Below are 21,551 nucleotides of genomic sequence, written 5' to 3'. Positions count from 1 at the left end.
TTTTTCTTTATATACCTGCCTGATTATAATAGGGTAAATATTCATATCATATTATAGCAATAGATTATATAATATTGTTCTATTACAGTACTTAACACAGGGGCTGATTTATTTTTGCTGCAGAGCACTGGGTGTCAATCTGACACCATGGACCAGTGCTAGATTAAGGCTCTGGGAGGCTCGAGGCACTTAGAGATGAGGGTGACTCTATAATGGAACATGGTTATCATTTTAGACAAATTTTAGACAAATACAAAGGCAAACTGTTGGGCGAACGCAACTCTGCCTTCACGAGCAGTACAGGGCGAAGCGTGACATACCTCCCAACTATCCTTACAGTTGGACCAAATTCTGACTAAGTGAGACAGTCATTCATATTCAGGATGGCCCCAGCAGATTCAGGACAGTTGTTAGACTGTCCTGCTCTCTCCTACCTGTTCTTGTCACTTCACCACCTGTGGCTGCTGTTGTCACATAGTTCACATATGATAAATAAATCTATTTCCCTCCAACCAGCCCTGACCTTAAATAAATAGCATGCATGTTTAATAAATAAACCTTATTCCGTCCCTCCAAATCTTCCCAGTAATAAATTAAATAGCATATACGTTTACTAAATATAACGCTTTCCCACAACCATTAAACACATTTAAAAATTAGCCCTCCCCAAACTCAGCCCCATTTTCAAGTAATAGACCCAAACCACTCCAGTATTAAATTAAAGGCCCTTTCACCCCATCTTAATTGATAGGTCTGATTATTAAATTAAATAGCCCCACCAATATATGAAATTGCCCCACCATCAAACCACAAATAAAACAGCACCCATTAAATAATTAGCCACCACCTACACCCCACCATTAAATGAATAGCCTACCTTATACATTATATTAAGACCCCCCCACTCACTTTCCTCACACATTATATTAAAACCCCCATTCCCTTCACTAACACATTATAATAAGATCCCACCCTTCCCTCACACATTATATTAACATACCCCACTCCCCCCCCCCCTGCTCCCTCCCTCACACTTATTTTTTTCCATCCGCACTGTGCAGGAGAGCTGCTCTGCACACATGGGATGGAAAGGCACATTTACATGTGGATAAAACAGTTGAAGGCAATGCATTGTATTTTATGCAACGTATGTTATGCTTTCTACACTGTGTTATATATCTATAATATAAATGTCTAGTGGCGTGTGTTAGTCTGTCTGTGTGTGTGTGGAAAAAATAAAACCAAGCTGCAGCGCCACCTGCTGGGCGGAGTTATACACAGATACACAGACCTACTAAATTCTTAGTGTGTGTGTAAAAAAAAATTCAGAAAGGGCTGAAATTTGGTATACTAAGATGTTTTTAATTTGTTAATTTAATTTGTTAATTGTTAAAAGTGTTTATAAAGATTTAAAAAATATATATATATATTTCTTGAAGGAGAAATGACAGTTGGGAGTGGTTGGTGGTTGCCGGGGGTGACAGTGGGGAGTGGTTGGTGGTTGAGGCCTGGGCTATGACCCAAATGCATGACAAGAACCTTTTTAACACCTTAAGTAGCTTGATTTGACTAGAATGCATGAGTATCATGCACGGGTTAACTTGTGTATACATATTATCTTAAATTAGACCTTGTGGAAATCCTTTTCTGATATTATATGCATTATTCTCTATATTATACTGTGAGAATCAGAGTAAATAGAACAGAAATATAAATAGAATTATCTTCTTTCTAAGAACTGGGTTTAAACTGGAACCTACCTTTGTGAGAGTTAATGGAGGTAAGTATTAAATGGTCATTACGATATTATCATTGTTGGTAATATATTTGCCCCATCATTAGACACTCATGCTTGCGGATAGCGATAGCAGATTACCATGGTAAGTAGCTCCAAAATAGCAACCTTTTTACACAGAGCATCAAGAAAGTAAATGAGATTGGTCCAGTATTGAGAATGGATTGGAGCTGGGTGAGACAGGGGAAGGAAGTACAGAGAGAATTAGTTTACAATACTCAAGATGAAAGATCACAAGGACGTGGAAGAAGGTCTTGGTTGCAGCCAGTGTGAGAAAGAGTCTGATTCTGGAGATATTTTGAAGTTGGAAGGTGCATGCTTTGGAGGAGAATTGAATGTGAGGAAAGGTTAATGTTGTCAACAGATAAAGAGATGGGTGGAGGTGATTGGACACGGGAGTACGAGCAGGAAGATGACCAGTTCAGTTTGAGACTAATTAAGTTTCAGGAAGTGCTGGGATATCCAAGAGGAAGAAGTGTACATTGAGTAAAGGTGGGAGCAAGAATAAAACCTTGAGGGATGACAACGAGTAGAGAAAATGGGGGAAGGTGGAGTCCGAGGCAGAAACAGAGTGTCACGACTAGTATAGCGTACCTGCTATCGTTGGCACTACTCGGAGGAAGGTGCGGAGTCTAACGTGCCCCTGGTGTTCACCAGGGACCCCCGCAAGGAGGTATGGGCTTAGCTGCAGGAAACACGCAGGTCGCGGTCCTTCCACGAGTCAGATAGCGAAGTACGAGAGGAATGTCAGACAGGCCGGGTCGGCAACGGTGCAGGCAATGCAGGTACACAAGGAGAATCTGAAGGGGTAGTGAGTCAAGCCGGGTCGATAACGTTCTGACAGCGAGGTACAAAAGGGAGATACAAAAGGGTAGTAAAGGCAATCCGGGTCACAATGGTCACAGGCAAATGGCAATAAACTGGAGGAAGGAAAGGGTCAGGAAACAGATAATCACAGGAACACTGGAACGCTGGAGGACAGGAAAGGACCTGAAACTCTGGCACAGGACTTGAGGTCAGAGAGGCTTAAATAGTGCTGCTAGCCAATGCCCTCAGCACTAGTAGTGCTGTCATACTCCAGCGCCGTAGCGCTAGTCATTCCTTAGCGCCGTAGCGCTATCTTCATGCAGCGTCCCGTTGCCTAGCAACGGGAGCGCTTTCAAGTCTGTAGCTGGCCGGCCGGGCGGAAGGGGAAGTGACGCGTCTGGTTGCTAGGCAACCAGACGTGCTATGCAGACGGGCGGGCGGCCGCCGAGCGGCGCCTGACAGTATGCCCTCCTCCTTCTCCCCTTGTTTGAAGGAATCTCTTGAGTAACTGAGGAGCATGAAGGTCCGGTTTATCCACAAAGATCTTTCTTCCGGACCAAATCCCTTCCAGTGCACAAGGAACTGTTGTCGCCCATAGCGAATACGGACATCCAGAATCCGGCTTATCTCAAACTCTGTTCCAGAGGAGGTTTGAACTGGAGGAGGTCGAGATGGAGGTACAAAGAACCTGTTAAGCACCAATGGCCGGAGTAGGGAAACATGAAAAGTATTATGGCATCGTAAAGAAGCAGGTAGCTTTAGCTTTACACACACAGGATTAATAACTTGTGAGATGATGTAAGGACCAATAAAACGTGGAGCCATTTTCATAGATGGTACTTTGAGTTTTAAATCTTTAGTGGAAAGCCATACTTGATCCCCTACCTTCAATAGAGGAGTAGCTCTTCGGTGGCGATCTGCAAAGGTCTTTTGGTGCTGTGATGCTTTTTGCAGAGCTGCTTTGGTTGTGGCCCAAATGAGAGAGAATTCTCGATAGAGTGAGTCCACCGCCGGAACTGAGGAGGAAGAATTTGGAAACGGATCTGGGATAATAGGATGCATCCCATTCACAATAAAGAATGGAGAAAACCCGGTAGATTCATGGACATGGTGATTGTGTGAGAATTCTGCCCAGGGAAGGAATTGTGACCATCTGCTTTGATTATCAGCGGTAAAGCAACGAAGAAAAGTCTCTAAATCCTGGTTGATCCGCTCGGTCTGACCATTAGTCTGGGGGTGATATCCCGATGAGAATTTTTAACTCCGTACCCAGTTTTTTACAGAAGGCCCTCCAGAATCGGGAGATGAATTGCACTCCCCTGTCAGAGATAATTTCCTTAGGGCAACCATGAAGTCTGAAGATCTCCTTGATAAATGTGTCGGCTAAGTGACTGGCCGAAGGTAGACCTGAAAGAGGAATGAAGTGCACCATTTTAGAAAATCGGTCAATGACAACCCAGATGGTATTAAATCCAGAACTGCAGGGAAGGTCAGTAATAAAATCCATGGCTATGCTCTCCCAGGGAGCATCAGGCATAGGCAGGGGTTGGAGAAAACCAGCAGGAACCTTCCTGGAAGTTTTTTGTTGGGCATAAATGGTACATGCTGCAATAAAGTCCCGTATATCAGCACGTATGGTAGGCCACCAGAAACGACGACAGAGAAGGAATGTGGTCTTCTTTATGCCAGCGTGACCCGCGATACAGGACGAATGGGCCCAACGCAATACCTTGAGACGTAATTGTGGTTCCACAAATGATCGTCCTGTGGGTGTAGCATCCTTCACCGTATTGGTAATAGCAACGATGTTAGAAGGGTCAATAATGCAATGAGGAATCGATGGATTCAGGCGGTCTGTATCATCAAACGAACGAGATAGAGCGTCTGCCCGCCCATTTTTAGTACCTGGACAGAAGGTAAGAATCATATTGAAGCGGGCAAAGAATGATGCCCAGCGGGCCTGCCGAGGATTCAAACAGCGAGCTTCACGAATGAATGTCAAATTTCGGTGATCTGTAAAGATGGTAACCGGAAATAAGGCTCCCTCTAATAAGTGTCGCCATTCCTCCAAAGCTGCTTTAATGTCATGACTAGTATAGCGTACCTGCTATCGTTGGCACTACTCGGAGGAAGGTGCGGAGTCTAACGTGCCCCTGGTGTTCATCAGGGACCCCCGCAAGGAGGTATGGGCTTAGCTGCAGGAAACACGCAGGTCGCGGTCCTTCCACGAGTCAGATAGCGAAGTACGAGAGGAATGTCAGACAGGCCGGGTCGGCAACGGTGCGGGCAATGCAGGTACACAAGGAGAATCCGAAGGGGTAGTGAGTCAAGCCGGGTCGATAACGTTCTGACAGCGAGGTACAAAAGGGAGATCCAAAAGGGTAGTAAAGGCAATCCGGGTCACAATGGTCACAGGCAAACGGCAATAAACTGGAGGAAGGAAAGGGTCAGGAAACAGATAATCACAGGAACACTGGAACGCTGGAGGACAGGAAAGGACCTGAAACTCTGGCACAGGAAGTGGGGTCAGAGAGGCTTAAATAGTGCTGCTAGCCAATGCCCTCAGCACTAGTAGTGCTGTCATACTCCAGCGCCGTAGCGCTATCTACATGCAGCGTCCCGTTGCCTAGCAACGGGAGTGCTTTCAAGTCTGTAGCTGGCCGGCCGGGCGGAAGGGGAAGTGACGCGTCTGGTTGCTATGCAACCAGACGTGCTATGCAGATGGGCGGGCGGCCGCCGAGCGGCGCCTGACACAGAGAAAGCATTGTTAGAAAGATATAAGGACAGCCAGGAGAAGAGTGTCACGAAAACCAAAGAAGTGTAGGATTTACTACCTGTGAACAATCCCCAGCTACTGTGACTCTCTGCTACCAGTGTGCAAATATCAGCACCAGTTACTGTCAGCTACAAATGTGCAATACTCAGCACCTGTGACTCTCCACTACCAGTGTGCAGTCCTCAGCTTTTATGATTTTGCTATCTTTGTGCAACCTGGATCTTTCAAGCCCAAAGAACTCTCAACCCTGTTCCAGTCTTGCATGTCTGAAGTTCAATAAAGACTGTCATATTTTCACCTATGATCGGTGACATTTTTCCTGATACTTCCAAAACAATAAGTCAGTGAGTGTTAGAATCATAGTTAAGGATAAACATTAGAATAATAACTTCAATATTTATTTGATTGTAATGATTTCAGATAAAGTAATACCTAATCAAATCGATTTTCAAATTAGATAATCAAGGTTCTTAGACTGAATAAAGTGAGAATGGAATGATTTTAATTGTATTACTGGGTATCAAGATGTTCAAATGTGCACAGTACAATTTTTAATTTATAGCAATATTGTGAATCCCTGTTCACTGCTTGCTGTTTGTGTCCATTGTTTATTTGCTGCTCACAGTTCAAAGTTTTAGTTTCACTGTCTGCATTCACATTAGAAAACTTTCAAAATGTATACATTGAGCTTGAATATGATCAAGTTGCCTTTAACATGGTCAAATCTGTCCATTTGCTTGAAATTAGCTAGATGTGTTTAGTGACACTAAATTTTGTGCATTTTTGCTAGATTTTAACTTTAGATCTAATTCAACAACTCAGCTAGGGAACCACTTTTACAAATTCGAGCATCTCTAGAGAAGAAGCAGCAGGAGTCCTCTGCTAAACAAAATTAGCAATGATGAGGGATACGTGGGCATAGTCTATATGTGGGAACAAGCTTAGAAGATTTGGTATAGTAAATATTAGAGATGGTCGTTGACCCCCGTGTTTTGGTTTTGGATTCGGTTTTGGATCTGGATTACTGTCGTGTTTTGGTTTTGGTTTTGGTTTTGCAAAACTGCCCTTGCCTGTTTTGGTTTTGGTTTTGGTTTTGTTTGGTTTTGTTTTGCTATTTTTGAAAAAAATAAAAATTTTTGGTCTAAAATAACCTAATTTAGTGCTCCACCAGTTTCTTAGATAAGTGAGGTAATTCTAAAGCTAATAAATTATGAAAAAAACCAGTTTAATCCCTGGTAGGCCGTCCTTAATGCGAACACTTGTCTGCAAATTATACAGTCAAACCTGGTTGTCTACCTCCTCCATCTTTGATTATTGCCAATGTAGCCATCGTCTTTGGGTGTATATTACACCCTACACTTGTAGTTGAATATTAAAAAAGCAGCCTGCACAGACTGTGGAGCTAGAAAGTAAAATTAAATGGACCACGGTACTTTGGTGGCTATCTATGCCCCCCCGCCCTCCACTTGTAGTTGAATATAAAATAAGCAGCCTGCACAGGCTGTGGAGCTAGAAAGTAAAGTTAAATGGACCACGGCACTTTGGTGGCTATCTATGCTCCCCCCCCGCCCTCCACTTGTAGTTGAATATAAAAAAAGCAGCCTGCATAGACTGTAGAACTAGAAATTCGAATATACAAAGAAATGGACAAAGGCAGTTTGGTATCTGTCTGCATCAGCCCCCCCTCAATCCACATGTAGTAAAATAGAAAAAAAAGCTGCCTGCATAGACTGTAGAACTAGAAATTCGAATATACAGAGAAATGAACAAAGGCAGTTTGGTATCTGTCTGCATCAGATCCCCTCTCCACTAGTAGTAAAATAGAAAACTATTCAGCCGTTATATAATCTAGAATATAAATAGAAATTGAGAAAGGCAATTTGGTATCTGTCTGCATCATAATCATCAACATCCTCATTAGCGCCCTCATCACCTCCATAAATCTGCCCCTCATCCTCTTCTATTTCCAAAGTGGCATCCTCAATTTGTGTATCATCGGCTACACTCGGGCTGTTCAGGCACACATCAGCAGAACTGCTGAAAGGCCCCTACTTTATGGGTACACTAACAGAATGCTCACGATTAGACATACCACTGTTGGTTGGACTCTCCAGAGGGATTGGTGTCATTTGTGAATCAGAGCAAACATTATCCTCTAATGCCTTACTGTTATCTTGCAGCTCGGCTATGATGTGTAACAGTAGTTGTGCACCAATTGTAGGCTTGGTAACTTTTTGGGATCTGCCACTAATAGCCAAAGGTGAAGGCCTCATTCTCTCTTTGCCACTGCGTGTGTAGAATGGCATGTTGGCAATTTTTTTTTCTAACGGCACTTAACTTTTGCTCAGTAACACTTATTTTTCGCTTCAACACAAAATAAAATAAACCTCTATCCTCCTCTCTTCTCTAGTGATTTTTGTTACAGCAATTGGAATAAGAATATTGTATTCTCTGTCCCTGTGTCACTCACCGGACTGTGAGTGCCATTTCTCCTGTGCTCAGGAACCATGGCCGTCCGCCATCCTGAGGGTCTGCGCATGTGCAGCCCTTATGAAACCTTCAGTACCTGTTGCTTTTAATTGATTGGATGATCAGGCAACCCTCCCTATTTAAACTACCTGTGATCATTACCTAGTTGCCTGATCTTGGAGTCTCATTCCCCATGAGCCTCTGAAGGTGTTCCTGTGTTTCCTCGTGTATTCAGCTCCAGCTGATTCCTGTCTACTTCGATTGTGGTTTCCAGACCACTTCAACTCTCCTGTGTTCATCGTGTCTGCACTCAGCTGATTCCTATCTGCTACTGCTGCCGGATTCCAGTCCGCATCAACTCTCCTGTGTTCACCGTGTCTGCACTCAGCTGATTCCTATCTGCTACAGCTGCCGGATTCCAGTCCGTCTCAACTCTCCTGTGTTCATCGTGTCAGCACTCCACTGATTCCTATCTGCTACTGCTGCCGGATTCCAGACCGTCTCTACTCTCCTGTGTTCAGCGTGTCTCCCCTCCGCGGCCTTCGCTACTACTGCCGGATTCCAGACCGCCTCTACTCTCCCGTGTTCAGCGTGCCTTCCCTCCGCTGCCTCCGCTACTACCGCCGGATACCAGACAGCCTCAACTCTCCCGTGTTCATCATGTTTCCAGTTTTACTTACTACTGCTTCCTGAGTATTGCTCCGTTGATTACCGGTTACCTTCCGTGCGCTGCACCAACCTGATTATCGCTTCCATCCTCCAGTGGTCTCTCCTCCTGCCGGCGTTCAGCCGTTCGGGTATCCCTGCACGTCTCCTTGACAGCCTGCTCTCCTGAACCGCGGTATGCATACTTTCCATTGACTTTGCTATTGTATTGCATATCCGTCTGGACTGTGTTGTGTTCATCTCCGGAGTCTTCCATCTACTGAGACTATTGTTACTATTGACTTTGTTTCCTATTACCTGGATCTCTATAGTGACTTTGTATACTTCAGCAGCGCTTGTCAGTTATTATTGTATTGTGGTTATCATCGTGGGATCAAGTTCCGTGTGCCCCGTGTATCCTCATCTCCTCGTGCCCCTCCTCACATATATATAGCAGTGGTACAACTTGCTGAACGCAGACCACTGACTCCTGTTTCCCATTGGCACCAGTTTCAAGTATCCTCTCACATAAGCAGTGGTACAACTTGCTGTACGCAGACCACTGACTTCCCCGTTACCTACTTGCACCTGGAATCCATTCCTTCACTATAGACAGTGGTACAACTTGCTATACGCAGACCACTGACTTTCACTACCTCCTCTCTACTCCTGGACATTCCTCCTCACTATAGCAGTGGTACAACTTGCTGTACGCAGACCACTGACTCTCCTCACGTTTACTTGTCCATCTGGTTCCTCGTGTACATACATCTAAGTCATTACCAGTTGCTGCTAGTCATAGACTTTCCTTGAGCATTCTCTCACCATCTGCTGATTCTCCTGTTCCGTTGTCACCCTGCTACCAGAGGACCATAGTACCAGCTATATTACTCTGGTAAGAACATCATCTGGTGATATCCTGGGCAAAGACTCCTAGTGCCCGTGACACCCTGCTCTAATCAGCCTGTGACTACACCCTGCTCTCTCCCTCTGTCAAATGGCGATGGATTGCTGTGGAGGCGTGTATTTATAATCTTGAAGTATCGCGAGAACCGAGCCCCGAGATCCGACGACGTCACGATGACGTTCAGCCTCGATTTGGATTCGGAGCGGGCTGGAGAGTACCGAGGTACTCAGCTCGGTACTCGGATACCCAAAGTTCGGGTGGGTTCGGTTCTCGGGGAACCGGACCGCCCATCTCTAGTAAATATGCACAGTGAGCGTGTGGAATAATAGTAGGAAACATAAAAGTAAGCATGGATACAACAGGGAACAAGTGTAAACTTAATTAGACCAAAACAAGGACCTTCAAGAAGAACATGAATGAATACAGAGGATATAGTTCCAGATATGGTGAGGTCTAGAACTATTCTATCTAAAATCATTCACCTTCTGAATGAATATGGTGGATATCTAGCATCTACCTGAGCTGAATCTTAAGTGCCAAAGTCAGATTTTTGAGATATCCAAGAATTTTAATTTTCCTGACAACTATTGGTAATTGTTCTAAACTAAGTTCTTGTAAAAGGTTGTGATTTCTTTTTGCACTGTTATGGATGTTTTAAAATCTATTTTAGAATATTACTTTTTAGCTGTGAGTGTAGCACAACCTTGGCTGACTACTGCTTTGTATATTGTGATTCCACTGTCGACATATTGAGAGCGCCAACCTAGGGCGTTATGGGTGATCTTTGACGGGATCTGAAAATTTAAATACCTTCTTGGGAGTGAGTGAGAGTCAGAGTGTGAGTTATTATGAGTTCAAGTTTAAGTTCCTCTAGAGTTAACTGTTCTGTTCTCTTCAAGTATTAAATTTGGGGACCTGAGTTGAGTGTTATAATCAAGTTCAAGCCCAGATAAAACCTATTGGAATATCAACATTAATGCGACTGGAAGTTTGAATGTACAATGGTATGCTTTTATGGGCAGTGTAGAGGAACACACAGCAATTTCCAGTACGCAGAATGACTTGAATTTTGCACCAGCTTAGGCCTGCCACAGCTGAATTAAGGTGGAGTGGTCCATTTACACCAAGGCATTTCTTTCAATATTACCAGTTCTCATACAATAAATAGACAGCTGCTGCGTATGCCCAGCCACAGCAGGTCTCCACATGTTCCTTTATAGAACTGAGGAGCTTTGGACTTGGCCTGCAGTCTCCAGCGGTGAGTCGCACATAGGAAGAATAGAGCCTACTGCCTAAACATGTTTCATTAATATAAGTATTTAATGATAAAATGTGTGTATACATAAGGTTGGTGGCACTACTGTGTAGCATAATATGATCTGGGGGCACTTCTATTAGGCATAATGTGAACTGGGAGCACTAGTGTGTGACATACTATGAACTGGGGGCACTACTGTGTGGCATAATATGAACTTGGTGCACTAATGTGTCACATACTATGAACTGGGAGCACTACTCTGTGGCATACTATGAACTTGGGGCACTAATGTGTATGTGACTGTTTCACATAATACAATCTGGGAGTACCTACATTTGGCTTAATTTGAACTGGTGGCACCAAAATTCAAATCTGCTCAGAGAGTAAGAGAACTATGATGTTCCCTTCTTTCTTGAGAAAGAAGCTGCAGAGCATGTGCAATGCAAGCAGAAGAAGAAAGCAGGGGCTAGCTGACCATGCCATAGGTAAATGGTGTAAGGGAGTTCGGGGTATTGATGGAGGATATGAAGATATGGAGGGAGATTTTATGGCACATGATATGGGGGAAAATTGGGTGGACATGGTGATGAGAAGGGGGATTGATGACATGAAAAGAGTACTAGAAGCACCCCTGGGTGGTGCTTGAAGCGCCCTCTGGCGGTGCACCCTGGTGCACAGTATCCGTCTGTAGATTTCCCTAGGTGCACACCCTAATGAAGTATGTGAGCGTGCCTGTGCAACTGTCACATGTATAAAAGACAGTTCACTTATTTTCATGATTAATAATAGCCAGAAGTAAGACTAAACAAAGGAGTATAGTAGATGAAAAATAGAAACATTGTATTATTTAAAGGGGTAGGTGGTTAGATTTTGTTGTGACATTTCAAATTATACAACTCTCTGCACAATTAGGCACACTTCTAGGGGCATGTTCACTTAGCCGCAGAGTGCCTCTGGAAGAAATCTGCAATGTTGAGGTACCATAGTACTGGAAAACATACGCAGTCGCAATGCTCCGAGGAACATTGCGGCTAATTGAATATGCCCCTAGAGTGCAAAGTAGACATGAACTCTATTGTTTTCTGGGTGGACCTTCCAGGTGTACTAGTGCAGAATGAAGACATAAAAGCTGTGTGGGAAGGCAAATAAAGATGTCAGACATACATGTCTTATGGATACTTGCAAATCTAACCAGAGAAAAGAAAGAAAATGTATAGCAAGGAAGTAAATAGCGTGACTGACAGCGGAGAAGGCAGGATATAGAGCCCAGAAAGAACAAGACAGAGGCAGAATGAAATTAAACAGAGTGGGAAGGGAAGCACAAACATAGAAGATAAAATACTTAGAGCCTGGAATTATGAGATTCAGATTGAGAGATCTGTTTATAGGGAGAGGAAAATTAAAGATAATACATGCTAGATACTTAATAAACTGAGTGACAGCCCCACACACCAAGTGTAAAAGCTAAACTCACTCTTACTAATGTCTTGTACTGGGGAGGAGCAGGAATAAAATCGCCTAAGATTTAGTGCTTAATTAAGCACCCAGTGGAAGGATATTAATCGATTGCTTAAAGTTTGTGTGTGGTGACTAAATTGCAGCTTTGCATAACAGAAAGAGATAATCACACTACAAAGTGATTCAAATCTGTGTTTTTTTCACAGAACTGAGCAGTTGTAAGTAATCTGTGGTATGCGCGTACTCTCTTGAGATTGGGCACCTAAAACTGACCTGTGTAGTCTAGTCATGAAAGTAAAGGGGAGAGTTGACTGCCGACAGCATTTTTAATCAGTGTGATAAGGAAAGTTCAGGAAAGGCACACATAAAACAGTTACCAGGGGGAATAAATGAGAGACAGGTGCTATATTAACTCTTTTTGAGTGAGGGGTCAGTAGTTCCTGAAAAGAGTCAAAGCTTACCACAAGGTTTTCAGACTAGGTCACAGCATATGACCGCTCCTTACTGTATTCATTAATGACAGCTAATGTTTTGAAACATGCAGACCAGCATCAGTTGTATTTGCCTGGAAATTCTATTGGAGCACCACAGTGTTTTTTCTTCAGAATAGAGCAACTGGGATGTCACACCATAACACAGCACCACAGTGGGCCTACTTTAATCCATACTTTATAAGATATTACCTGAACCTGCCACAGCATCGAAAGTGTATATAATACAAGATATAAGGTGTTTAAAAATCTCAAGCACTACAGCAATGCTCACCACAGGATGCAAGGTATTCATTTGAGTTTCTAGCAACAGGAGCCCAAATATGATGAGGAGATAGCAAGGACCACTGAGCTTGTGTTAATCTCTGCTTAAAACCATAACTTTGCTGCTCTATTGACTAAGGTACCAAGTTTCTAGATTGGAACACCTGTACCATATTATTTACATATCTGGACTAGTTTATAGACATATATGTGACTATCTACAGCATCATATATGAATCTTCAGGTAGTCACATACATCATTATTGTTTTATAGTTATCAAATAACTAGTTTGAATCAAAAGTTTTGAGTTATTGGCACATATATTCACATTTGTTTCCCAATTGAGAAAACATTGTTTATATATATTCTATTTTCTACTTTGCAATATGCTGGATTTGAATATTATTGTGCTGATTGTCACAGCAAGAATCTCCTGAACCTGAATGACATGTAAATGTAAAAGGGTTAATCAATAGCAATCCACCTGGGTTTGTCTAAAAATGGCTAAATTTCCCTAACTTATATCTCACTCTCACTATTTAGCTACCTGCTGCCACCACCCAGATTTGTTTCAAGAACTGACACTCGTACAGGAAGTTTTGTGTTGCTCTCTGATTTATCTCACTATATACCCACTGCAAAAATTAATCAATTCCCTATATCTAGTTTTGCAGTATTTATAACTAACTGAACTTATCTAGCATGTGAATCTTTTACGAACACATATGTGACGGAAAATGTCACAATGCTTAAGGTATAAAGCAGAATATTAAATTGACACACAGTAATATATAGCAAAATCGTTTTTTAAAATAAAAATAAATAACAACAGAAAAACTAACACACAAGTATATACATGTAATTTATTGGCCTGGGGACCGCAAAAAAATAGACAGCTCCTCAATCAAATTGACCACCAAAAAAACCTTAACATCGATTCAATACATTATAAGCATTCTCCTGCTTCACTGCCTCACTGAGAGGTCACTACATGAGGTCTGTGCCTATACTATTGGGGAGTTTCCACAGCACTTCATAGAAACATAATAGCATATTCAATCAACACAGTATAAATTTACACTAAGATATATCTGGAATATGATTATGAAATATTAATGTCTTAGAAAGAAATAACATTTCCCTATGTTTGCTGCCAACCTGGTCATTCTACTTGACATATTTGATGTATCTATTTGCCCTGGTTATAAGCACATACATTGGACCTCTCCAATATAAATTATGAACAACATTGCTTTGATGTATATTTTAGTATATGAACTCATGAAGACTGGAGAGTGACACTGGCAGCAATATCCTCCAAATACAAACATTTTCCAGGCATTTTGTAATTTCAGCTACAAAATTGCACACAATGTTAAAACAAGTCTTAGCTGGGTGAGTAATTATTTAAATATTGTATATTTGTATATTATTACCTCATGTTAGGTTAGTGATTAAGCCATAATGGGAACCATGATATTGTCAGGAGCTGCGGCGGTCGTGGGCACATCTGCGTTTCCCCGCCCCTGGTCTCTTGCGTCCCGGCCGTCGCTATGAAGACCGGGACGTCACTTCCGGTCTCCATGTCCGGGTTGCCAAGGCAACAACAGGGACGCCTGCACCTACCTGCCGCCGTTCCCGGCCAGATGTCAAACAGCCGGGCACCTGCAGGACTACTCAGCCAATGGTGGTTGATTAGAGCAGAACTCTGCTGGTCTCTCCCTTCCTTTTACTGGCTGCATGACAGTAATTAATTATGCAGCACTTGGTGGGCTTTGCCCTTTGCATTATTTAAGGCAGTGAGGACTGCCGGTTATAGTGTTCTGTTCCCAGTATTGCTGCCTGCTTCTGTGCTGTGTTGGTGTTTAACCTTAGATTTTTCTCCTGTGTATGACCTCTGCCCATTCCTGGATTCTGAACCTTTACCTGTAATCCTGACCTTTTGCCTGTACCCAGACTCTGAACCGTTGCCTGTGACCCTGACCTTCTGCCTGTACCCGGACACCGAACCATTGCCTGTGACCCTGACCCTGCTTGTGCGTGACGCCTCCACCGGTGCTCTGTCCAGTCCGCAGATTTCTGGCCTATCTCTACTCCGTAAATTTTCTCCTGTACCTGTGCACTGCTGTATGAACATAAACTTGTACTACACTGAGTGTAAGTCCTGGGGGCATCCGAGTACCTGTGAGCATAACTAGTCTCAACGAGAAAGGCGGCTGCTAAAGGTGAAGACCTCTCCATCAATAGTTCTACAAGTTTATGCCGCACTGTTTGCCATAACATTATAAACGGCCAGTGAAGATTGTAGGTAATTCTGTCATGGACGACAGCAATCGTTCTCCAGCCCAGGTTCTGGCTAGTCAGATCCAGGCTATTTCACAAGTTGTACAGGGTTTATCTCATCATTTGTCAGCACAAGAAGAGTCCTCTAGAAACCCGCAACTTCAACAGGCCTCCTCTGGCGTCTTTACAGAGCCAAAACTGAACCTGCCCAATCAAATCTCTCTTAGCAGACCCGCCTTCCGCAACTTTAAGGAGAGTTGCAAGTTATACTTTCGTCTGAGACCATGCTCCTCTGGCTCTGAACAGCAGAAAGTCAGTATTGTAATCTCTCTACTCCAGGGTTATCCCCAGTCCTGGGCCTTCTCCCTTCTGGCAACGAGTTCCTCCTTACAAACCGTGGATGCCTTCTTCCAGGCCTTGGGTCTGCTATATGACGACCTAGACAAAGTGGCCTCAGCTGAGTCCCATCTCCAGGCATTAAGGCAAGGACGTCGCTCTGCTGAGGAGTATTGTGCGGAATTCCGGCGGTGATCAATTGATAGTGAGTGGAATGATCCGGCGCTGCGGAGTCTGTTCCACTTAGGCCTTACAGAGAGACTCCTTAGTTCAGTGTCCTGCGCCTACCTCACTTGTAAGTTTGATGCAACGTGTAATCAAGATTGATCACCGAATCAAAGAGAGGAAAGCTGAAAGAGAGTCATCTATACCTCCTTCCTCACCACCAAAGTCTGGTTCTACCTTTCTGGACTCCCCTGAACCCATGCGGTTGGGCGCTTACCATCTGCCTCCTGAGGAACGTTCTAGGTGACACTCTCTGGGTCTTGTTTGTATTGTGGGCAATCGGGCCACCTAGTTCGTAACTGCCCTGTCAAGTCGGGAAACGTTTAAACCTAAGCGCAAGTGAAAAGGTGTGCTTAGGTCTTCAAATGATCTCTTCAGAAAATTCTTTGCTAGTCCCTGCACGTCTAGTCTCCAGCGATCACTCCACGGAGGTGTCAGCCTTCCTCGATAGCAGTGCGGCAGGTAACTTTCTGGATACCCACCTGGCTAAGACGCGTGGTATTCCTGAAGTCAGACTGGGTTCGAGCATTACCGCCTGCAGTTTGGATAGAAACCCCTTGATTGGGGACCAGAATACTCGCTAAGACTCCATTGCTTCGCTTATCTGAAGGAGCTCAAGCTATGGAACAGTACGTGGAGGAAAATCTCCAAAAAGGATTTATCCATCCCTCCAAATCACCAGTTTGCGGGATGTTTCTTCATGGCCAAGAAAGGTAGCAGTCTGAGACCCTGCATAGACTACCGTGGCCTGAAAAAAATCTCAGTCAAAAACACATACCCCCTGCCGTTGATTTCTGTTTTGTTTGACCAGCTCAAATCTGCCACTGTTTTCTCTAAAATCAACCTCTGGGGGCTTATAATCTTATCTGCATTAGACAGGGAGACGAGTGGAAGGCGACCTTTAATACTCACTCGGGACATTATGAGTATTTAGTGATGCCATTTGGGTTGTGCAACTCCCCGGCGATCTTCCAAGTTCTCATCAACGACGTCTTGCGCGAGTTCCTAGGAAAGACAGTGGTGGTCTATTTAGATGATATTTTAATTTACTCCCAGTAAATGTGCCCGGCCAGTTGTCAAACAGCTGGGCGCATGCGCGCAGGACTACTCAGACTCAGCCAATGGTGGCTGATTAGGGCAGAACTCTGCTGGTCTCTCCCTTCCTTTTAATGACTGCATGGCAGTAATTAATTATGCAGCACTTGCTGGGCTTTGCCCTGATTGGCCCTTTGCATTATTTAAGGCAGTGAGGACTGAGCCTCACTGTCGGTTATAGTGTTCTGTTCTCAGTATTGCTGCCTGCTTCTGTGCTGTGTTGGTGTTTAACCTTAGATTGTTCTCCCTGTATGACCTCTGCCTGTACCCGGACTCTGAACCATTGCCTGTGACCCTGACCTTCTGCCTGTACCCGGACACTAAACCATTGCCTGTGACCCTGACCCAGCTTGTGCGTGACGCCTCCACCGGTGCTCTGCCAGATCTCTTGCCGCACTGGTTGCCATAACAGATATAAAGCTGCTATATTCAGTTTATTATTAGATTTTATATAATGTTATATTTTTATGGCGTTTTATATTTTATTTATTTCCACACTTATTTACACCATTAACACATCTTATTATAAAGATGAGAATAAATATGCTCATAGGGCTTTATTCATTAAGGAAAGTAAGGCAAACAAATTAGCAAATTTTCTCCTGGGCTAAACCATATTACAATGCAAAAGGTGCAAATTAGTTTATAATTTTGCACATAAGATATATACTGTCTGTTTTTCCATGTAGCACAGAAATACTTGATAGCTTTATTTTTACACTGACATTTACAGGTGATTTTGGACATGCTTTACCCCAATTATAAATCTGTCCTCACATTTTAAATTTACCCCTCTCCAAAACAACCTGGTTTTACCAAGGTTCAAAGTTACTCATTTTTTTTGCTTTACTTTCCTTAATGAATGAGGTCCATTATGTACATTTATTTTCAACTTGGTGTGTTTGGGACGAGATGTTCCTGAGAGGAAACAAATGATAACATTAAGTATAACACTGTGCCAGAAAGACCAGAGAAAATGTAAAACGTATACTGATGTTGGCATTCCAGATTAAAGCAGGGTTGTCCAAACTTTTTCATGTGAGAAAGTCAATAACAAAATTTGTATCCAAGAAAAATGTGCTACCCACCAGAACTTTTAATTATACTGCATTCAATTCCATTAAATACCATTCGTCACCTTTGTGCTATTAAATTAAACAGTGGTAAGACCAAAATAAACATATATTACAGGGAGTTTTAACCCATGGTGTACATATATTGGGCATAGGGGTTTTTTTTTATTGCTTTATTTGGGCTTGCATACCATATAACACAGAGCATTGACAACACACAGATAGAACTTAATTGTTTAGACAAATAAGGACCACTGACATATTGCCAGAGTGTGAAGCATTAACCCCACCCAGTCAGTGGAACTATTTTTATGCCATTATCACCCATATTATAATTATCCCCCTCAATCCTTAACATGATGACAAGCCCCTTTTCTCCCAATCTGCTGCAATATGTTCCCTCATTCATATATGCAAAATTACATTGAACCGGTCTTTCCTTACACTGGCCCTGGCATTAACTCTCTAATTACATTGTGTAGCAGTACTCTTCCCAAAGTCCATATGACAATGATACACAATATGCGGCCTACAGGCAACATGTGGCTGCTTCTTTCAGGCCTGCAGCAAGGAAAACAGATACAGGGAAACAGAAATATTACTAGTATTTGTGTCCCAGATACCCAGTATCTGTCCTGCATTGTACCAGTTCTCACTGTGGCTAACAGGTGAGAACTCCCCACAGACCTGCAGTGAGACCTAGGACATTCATCAGTGAGGTCAGTCTGGCAGTCAAACAGAATAAATGAATTACAAATTGAATGATTTTTTCACTTTGACACAACATGTGAAGTCATGTTTGTGTGTCACACATTATAGTGGTAATAGGCAACTTGATAAACGTAAAGGGTCGCAGCTGTAGCCTTCAAACTTTTAAAAGGGCCGCACATTAACCTTAATTACAGTAATAAGTTAAAACATTACATTCAGCCAAAGAAAACAACACCGCTTTGTAATACCAAATTAGCAGGCGTTGTAATGTAAGAAAAGCAAGCTGTTACAGGCTCTGTCAATTTAATGTGATGGAGCATAAGGCTGAGACAAGGACTGATATGGGACAAAAAAGGAAAGAGCTGGGGGCTGCAGGAGAAGTCTCAAAGGACCACATGTGGCCCTAAGGTCTACTGTTGCCCATCGACCACTTTGTAGTATACGCATTATTTTTACCATTTTTATTTTATATTTTTATATAGTGCTAGGAATGAATTCTTGATTGAAACAGGATGTTTCTCAGAGGTGCAAAGTTCATATAAAAACACAATACTTGAGTTTCGCTTTATCGCAGAATGACCATTTCACAGAATATTTGTAAATATGCATTTTGATGAATTTCCACAGTCTATGAATATAGTTGGGACGATGTCCCTTCATTTTGCTCTCTAGGGGTACTGGGAATACCAGTGAGGAATCTGCGCTGAAAACTTAAGGCTACTTTCTGCCAGCCAAAATCCTGTAGTGAAATGCAGAATAAGGTAAATATTCCTTTAAACAGTTTTATAAACTGAATTTATCTCTAGGCATTTAGATGTCTTTTTATGCAACAGGTTACCCATACAGTGGGATCACCCCTATAAGTATATCTCATAGGCATAGAAAAGCATCCATTTCCCTATTTAGAGGATTTGTTGCCATCCAATATTTTAGAATCCTTTTTAGGCTTCGCTATTTGTAAAGGAACTTTAAAAAACAATGGAAGGAGTAAATTCCCTGTGCTGTCATATGTTTCCCATTTAAGGAAGTTCGACTCCACACAAATAAAAATATTTTAAATTCCCACCAAAATCATTCATTGACCAATAGAAGAACTTCCTTCACCACACCTCTACATGTATTAGGGGTGTACTGGACTCACACATTTTCTTTTGAATGCCCATGCATTACATTTTTATAACAATATGGAAAGTTTATATTAGAAGGTGAAGCAAAACATCAATGATTTTGTTCTTTCAGTTTGTTTTATTTTGAGTTTATGTTGAAATGTTATTTTGTCTCGTCACTTTAAGCTTGCAGATAATATGAGAAAATACAATAAATTTACAAGACAAAATATCCTTTTTATAACCTCTGCTTTACTTTGGTGGAATTAGAAAGCAGAAATATTCACACAAAACAATCTGAAATTGCATTAATTCTCAAGATTATTTAATAAAGTAGGAAAAGTGGCCATTGATGTATTTATTAAACTGTGAGTTTGAAAAAGTGGAGATGTTGCCTATAGGAACCCATCAAATTCTAGTTATCATTTAATTAGTACATTCTACAAAATTACACCTAGAACCTGATTGGTTGCTATAGGCAACATCTTCACTTTTTCAATCCCGCTGTTTAGTAAATATACCCCCAAGTATGGCTTTAAATTTTTCAATCCCGCTGTTTAGTAAACATATCCCCAAGTATGGCTATAAATTAACAGGTGGTCATATTCAATTTTAATTTATTTTTCAAATGCCTCCCAAAGCGTCAGAGGCTAACATTATCTTTCTTGCATGTGATACTTAATTGCTTAAAGTTAGTCTGAATTGTAGCGTTAACACTATGCTACATCCCAAAAGTAAGGCTTACCCTAACAATTTAACTTCAGTCTAAACACTTTATACAAACACAGGGAGATCTAAATATAATGATGATCTTACACATTCAGGGTCTGATTCATCTTTGGACGTAAGTCCTGTTTTGTGCCACCTCTTATGTGAAATTGCCCAGCGCATATTCAGGAACAGACTTTACGCCAGTGCACGCAATTGCATCCAATTCATGTTCAAATACAATGAGACTTTAATCTGCCTATGACTTGAAGGGTGAAATGAGGACGGAAGGAGCGGTAGTATATAGGCAACGTACAGTAAGGGCAGGGCACGGTCGATTCGTCAATTCAAGCTCTGGACATCTTTCAGGTGCTTGTTTTTAGCCGCATTACTTGCACCAGCTACAAAGCATGTATAAGTGCTGACTGATAGGGACATGACTGATATGTACCTATGCCAGAACATGTGTTTACAAGTAAGACAAACTATAAAAATGCATTTTATGTACAGTATGCATTAAGATTATCCTTATTTATGAATTTCATGTAAAAAAATGTTAACATATATTTTTATTAATAATTATAGTATTAATATCCTGTAAAGTCATTTCATTAAATATTATTTTGGTTGCATGCGTTGTGATGAGACTTGATATTGCTCATATGCATGTGCCTATCCCGCAGTCTGTTCTGTCTGCATACAACAAATAATGTATAGTTAGAACATACTTATACTCATATTCAAATGGAAATGTTTCTTCAGATCCACTTGTACTTTGAATACGGGCATACATGCATGCAAGTTACGGCCGATTTTTTTAAACATCTGTTGCCTTTACATTGCGTTTGAAGATTAACCAGGTCCTCATCATTTTTAGGTTGTGAGTGATCAAGGTGAGCAAACTTAGAAGATCACGTTTTTGAATGACTTTTCAGGTCACATAGCTTTAGATTGTGTACCAAATACATAGAAATAATTGTAAGATCTCATTGAATCGGAAAAGTAACTAGTTCACAGTAACGAAATAGGGCATCTCCATGTGCACTTATATACATTTACTCATTCTCATCAACAAGCCTATACTCCATTTATTGCATAGATAGGTATCACAGTTGCATCATCTCAGATAGACGTCTTTGATTG

This window comes from Mixophyes fleayi, chromosome 2 (assembly GCF_038048845.1).
Source record: "Mixophyes fleayi isolate aMixFle1 chromosome 2, aMixFle1.hap1, whole genome shotgun sequence".
NCBI classification, from domain to species: Eukaryota; Metazoa; Chordata; class Amphibia; order Anura; family Limnodynastidae; genus Mixophyes; species Mixophyes fleayi.
The sequence above is the reverse complement of the archived record's forward strand: the minus strand, read 5'-3'. Positions refer to the sequence as shown.